This window comes from Malus domestica, chromosome 14 (assembly GCF_042453785.1).
Source record: "Malus domestica chromosome 14, GDT2T_hap1".
Classification (NCBI taxonomy): Eukaryota; Viridiplantae; Streptophyta; class Magnoliopsida; order Rosales; family Rosaceae; genus Malus; species Malus domestica.
The window spans coordinates 3,340,001-3,346,092 of NC_091674.1; the positions used below are offsets into that span (position 1 = coordinate 3,340,001).

Consider the following 6,092-nt stretch of genomic DNA (forward strand, 5'->3'; position numbering starts at 1 on the left):
CCGACAGACATACCCTGGAAGCCAGTACAGCGAGTCCAGGGAAAAATCACATGCCCTTGATCAAACCTTCCTAATTCCAAGAGGAGATGGAGATTTACGAAAGAAAGCTCCAGTGGCACATAACTCCGCTCAGGACCCCCTTGTCCTACAACTTCTTGAGGAAGTAAACAAGTTGAAGGCTGAACGTTAGGCTGAAATACCTGACTGGAACCAACCCAGGCCTGGCCCTCTTACAAGGAGGATCCTCACCACCCCCCTTCAAGCAAAGACAAAGCAGAAGCTTGGCTTGCAACTTTATACTGGAAAAGAGGACCCGATTGAGCACCTTAACCTCTTTGAGTCCACCATGGCATACCGGATGCACACCGACGAAGAGCGATGTCTTCTCTTCCCCTCCACCCTCTCTGGCGGAGCTCTAAATTGGTATTGTCGTCTTACACCTGAGACGGTAGACTCATTTGAGGAATTGAGGAAACTATTTGTTTCCCAACACATTTTCCAAACCGATCGCTTGCACTCTGCAGATGACCTGTACACTATCCGCCAGAGGCCAGACGAGTCATTACGTATGTATGCTGGCCGCTTCAGCCATGAATACTCCCGGTGTGCCGAGGCAGACGACAAGACTGCCCTCAAAGCCTTCACGGCAGGCCTACGTGATTGTTTCTTTAAATACATGATCAATGCCAATACTTGGAAGACTTACTCTGAGGTGATGGCGCAGGCTTATAACCATGCCTCCGCCGAGGCAAAGACATATCAGGAGAAACCCCCTCACCCAACGCCATGGAGGAAGAACTAGCAATAGCTAAAGTTTGACGGTTGGGAAGATCATCCAATGTTTCTCTAGTACAGGACTCTAACAAAGACCCTGAAGACTCCGACATTGCAGACTCAGACTTAGAGCTAAAGCTAGAAGAGCCCTCATCACTAGAACTTCCAGGCTCTGACATCTACAATAAGAAGAAACAAATTCTATCACTACATGCATGATCAAAACATAAGGAAGTTCCTATATTACCCACATGAAGATGGTGCAAAGCGATGCCGGAACCCTTCTCAATCAGAAAGCAATCCGTCTTCCACAGTCACTACAAAACAAGCAAATGAAGACCGTGTCAAGCGCCAAAAAAAAAAAAAAAAAAAAAAAAAAAAAAAAAAAAAAAAGCTTCATCCAAAAAGCTTCACCCGAAAAGCTTCACCTCCAAAACTTCACCCAAAAAGCTTCATCCAAAAAGTTTCACCCAAAAAGCTTCACCTAAAAAAGCTTTACCCAAAAAAAAAAAAAAAACTTCACCTCCAAAAAGCTTCACCCAAACAGTTTCACCTAAAAAAGCTTCACCCACAAAGCTTCACCTAAAAAGCTTCACCCACAAAACTTCACCCAAAAAACTTCACCCGAAAAGCTTCACTTAAAAAAGCTTCACCTACACAGCTTCACCTAAAAAAGCTTCACCTAGAAAGCTCCCTCTACATACTTTCACCATCAAAGCTTCACCATCAAAGCTTCACCTAGAAAGCTTCATCTACAAAGCTTCATCTACAAAGCTTCACCATCAAAGCTTCACCCAAAAAGCTTCACCTAAAAAAGCTTCACCCAAAAAAAACTTCACCTCCAAAAAGTTTCACCCAAACAGCTTCACCTAAAAAAGCTTCACCCACAAAGCTTCACCTAAAAAGCTTCACTCACAAAGCTTCACCCAAAAAACTTCACCCGAAAAGCTTCACTTAAAAAAGCTTCACCTACACAGCTTCACCTAAAAAAGCTTCACCTAGAAAGCTCCCTCTACATACTTTCACCATCAAAGCTTCACCATCAAAGCTTCACCTAGAAAGCTTCATCTACAAAGCTTCATCTACAAAGCTTCACCTAGAAAGCTTCACCTAGAAAGCTTCAACACCAAAGCTTCAACACAAAACCTTGCTCCAAATAAACAAATTTTGTTCACAAAACCCAAGATGCCCTTGAACTTGTACAAAAACACTTGGGTAAACATAAACATTTTTTGTTTTACACCCACAAGGGCCCAAAATTTTCCTTCTTATTTATTCACTTATATATGTTTCCAAACATATTATAATAGATCCAACAACAAGCCAAAGTCCCAAGTTTCATAATGGACAAAAGTACAAGCAATTCATCAATAATGAAGGTGCTACAAAAATTGGAATTTGCCCCAAAATAGAAATCCAACCCAAGAGACTTTTTCTCTCTCTCCCTCTTCCGCCTCCTTTCATCTATCAAATTTCTGCAACCTCTGCTCTTCTCCAATGGAGCTGAATTTTGGACACCCTATAGTTTTTGAGCATATGAACAACTTTCAAGAAGGAACCATTTCTGTTTGAGCGACGGAAATTAAAGTGTTGAAGCTCCAAACATGACAGTCGGATTCTTGCAGATTTCGAAGCTGCTATGATGTTTCGAAGATCTGGAAATATTTAACCATTAGTTCATTCTGAATTTTTGATATGTTATGAAAGAGACGATGAGGCACAACTTCAATGAAGAAAGCATGCTGATCTGAACAATAGAAAATGGAGTTTCGAAGCTCACAACAAATCTGACGGGTTGACAGAAAAATAATAACCAGTCATTCATCATACCTGAATTTCTTGAGTTATATAGCTCCGAGGGATCTCAAATTTGGATATGTTGTAGTTCACAAGCTGAGGAACAACTTCAATGAAGAAAGCATGCTGATCTGAGCAAGAGAAAATAGAGTTTCAAAGCTCACAACAAATCTGACGGGTTGACAGACAAATAATAACCAGTCATTCATCATACCTAAATTTCTTGAGTTATATAGCTCCGAGGGATCTCAAATTTGGATATGTTTTAGTTCACAAGCTGAGGAACAACTTCAATGAAGAAAGCATGCTGATCTGAGCAAGAGAAAATAGAGTTTCAAAGCTCACAACAAATCTGACGGGTTGACAGACAAATGATAAACAGTCACTCATCATACCTGGATTTCTGGAGTTATACTGCTCCGAGGGACCTCAAATTTGGATATGTTGTAGTTCACAAGTTAAGGAACAACTTCGATGAAGAAAGTATGTTGATCTGAACAAGAGAAAATGGAGTTTCGAAGCTCACAACAAGTCTGACAGGTTGACAGAAAAATGATGAACAGTCACTCATCATACCTGAATTTCTGGATTTGTACTGCTCCGATGGATCTCAAATTTGGATATGTTGTAGCTGACAAGGTGAGGAACAACTTCAATGAAGAAAGTATGTTGAGATGAACAAGAAAAAATGGAGTTTAGAAGCTCACAACAAGTCTGACGGGTTAACAGAAAATTGATGAACAGTTACTCATCATACCTGAATTTCTGGAGTTGTACTACTCCGATGGATCTCAAATTTTGAGATGTTGTAGTTCACAAGATAAGGAACAACTTTCATGAAGACGACTTTGCGATCTGAGTTATAGAGAATGGTGTTATCTTGCATCCACTCAGGCTGATTAGTGGAAACGAAAAGCAATTCCACCAAAGAAAAGATGAAAAAGAGAGAAAAGCTACTAATTGCACTTGATCTTGTCTAGTCAATAGCATGCAGCATCAAACACACAAAAGTTGGAAATATTTTTAGATAAGGCATATGCGAATGTGTGACATCGAAACAAGGATTCGTTACTTTGACAAATTAGTAACAAGCGAGACACCTCATTCGGCAACTCTCTTCGCCTGAAGACTTGGGGGACTCCCACCATATGCTACTGCACCTTAATACTCGGCAGTCTCACAACCACTCAGTGACTTGGATTTTTCAAGTCTCCAACCGAGAAGTTTTCCTCACTCGGGAAATTAAGGGAACACTACCTCAAACTACATGCTTCACTCACAAAGCTTCAACAATACAGGTTTCAACAAAAGCAAAAATTCAAAGAACTTTATGAAGAAGGCTTTGGTGTATTTAACACAATATATTGAAATGAAGCAAAGCTTATTTATTAATATTTTCGATAAGCCACAAATATGTACATATACATGAGTCAAAATAAACAAACAAAAGGGAGCCTTCACAAAGGTTGCTTAGGGGAAGTCTCAGCAGTCGGTAGAGCCCCAGAAAGAGAAAGCACCGGAGGGTGGTTATCCGGAGCCTCAGTACTTGACAAAACCCCAGAAGGAGGAGGCATTGGAGGTTCATCATTTGAAGCTTCATTACCAGGTACAGCCCCAGAGGACGAAGGCAATAAATGTCTTTGGAACAAACCCACAAACCGCTGATGATCAAGTAAAACCTTACCATCAGATTCCTTCATCTGGTCAAGCTTCCTCTTCATGTTTGTAGCATAGTCATGGGCGAGCCGGTGCAACTGCTTATTCTCATGCTTGAGCCCTCTAATCTCCTGTTTGAGACTCATCACTTCAGCAGCCAATGATTCAACTTGGCGGGTTCTAGCAAATAGGCGTTGGGCCATATTAGACACAGAACCTGCACACTGAACACTAAGAGCCAGAGAGTCCTTAACAGCCAACTCATCAGACCGTTTGGAAAGTAGTCTGTTATCTTTGGGAGTGAGAAGGTTCCTGGCCACCACTGCAGCGGTCATATCATTCTTCATCACAGAATCCCCAACGGTAAGAGGACCAGTAGGGGATATGAAGGATGGGCGCCATATGTTGTCTGGAGAAGGCGTGGCTGTCTCTTCTCCAAGGTTCAGGTCAAAACGACGGTCGGAGGGTCCAGACATTTTCAAATGTGTTGAAGAAGGAAGAGGTCAGACAAATCAAGATCTTAGAAGTGCAAGAAATGAGCTTCTACTGGTAGAGATTTAGGTGTGCTGTGGAACTTAATGCCAGCCTCTATAAAAATCTGCACTCGACGGAGCTTCAGAAATCGAAGAGGCGTTTGCTTTCTCAAAAGCTGGGCTGCTCAGAGACCACGAGGGCCAATCTCAGAAATCGAAGAGGCGTTTGCTTTCTCAAAAGCTGGGCTGCTCAGAGACCACGAGGGCCGATCTCAGAAATCGAAGAGGCGTTTGCTTTCTCAAAAGCTGGGCTGCTCAGAGACCACGAGGGCCGATCTCAGAAATCGAAGAAGCACCTGCTTTTTCAGCCTCGTCAGCACCTGTCACATGCACAATCAGCTTTGCGAAAATTACGGGCAATCTGTCGAAGATTTCTGGTGAAGTAAAAAGCACGTGAATCTTACTGTTCAATCACCGCTCTCCATATGCACCATCAACTCCTCGGGTACCACATATAACTTTGTCAAAGATCTCTGACAAAGTTTAGGCACGAGAATTTCGAAGTTCCAGCTACCCTACTATTACCCATAAGGGTAAAGGAACAGCACCACTGCTTGACAACTGGAAAGTCCCTATGTGTGTCGACCTCCGTGTTTTGCGGCAAAACAGGTTGGCAAGAACGTCCAACCTTTACTCACATTCGAGAAAAGACTCCCAACATAATTACTTTCTCAAAAACCGGAGTAGCACCGCTTTCCGAATCTCGAAAGTCAGATCCTCGACGGGATTGCTTGTTCGAAAACCGAAGAGGCACAACTCTCAGAACTTCGAGAGCCAGATTTCCTTAGATAAAGCTTGTCTGTAATCTTCACACGTAACATCAGCTTTCCAGATACCACATACCACTTTTTCAAAGTGCTCTGACAAAATTAAAACACGTGAAGCTGGCAGCTCCCACTACATTGCTGTGACCAAGAAGGGTAAAGGAATATCATTACTACTTGTTATTGGGAAATCCCTATATACATTGACCTCCCTCCTCAACGGACAGGCAAACCTGCAAAAATGCTTAACCCTTTCTCGCATTCGAAAAGGCACCCTCAACATAACCTCTCGAAATACTCAGCTTTATTTCCCCCCCGATAATACCTCAGCAAATAAGCCACACCAAGAACAAGAGTATCTCATATCATCAGGGTCGAAAGCAAGAGTATCCCATATCATGCTTTCTCCCTATCTTTGTCTTTGTCCTTGTCCACACCTGCAGGACAAGGAGAAAGAGAGCAGTCAGTCGGAACCTGAAATCAAACCTCCAATTTGGAAATGACTGCCTGGAGCCTTTGCCTGGTTGCTTACTTAGCATTGCTCTCGAGTACTCATCCTCAACTGCTG

General features: G+C 42.4%; 1 long non-coding RNA gene across 1 annotated transcript; it reads right to left on the minus strand.

The window, feature by feature from the left end:
* Positions 1 to 2,095: 2,095 nt before the first annotated feature.
* Positions 2,096 to 3,368, minus strand: LOC139191343 (uncharacterized). Its single transcript, XR_011575367.1, has 5 exons — positions 3,329 to 3,368; positions 3,148 to 3,221; positions 2,967 to 3,064; positions 2,605 to 2,702; positions 2,096 to 2,429 (listed from the first exon to the last, which is right to left on the minus strand). It is a non-coding gene; the product is annotated as an uncharacterized lncRNA (long non-coding RNA).
* Between the last annotated feature and the right edge of the window lie 2,724 nt (positions 3,369 to 6,092).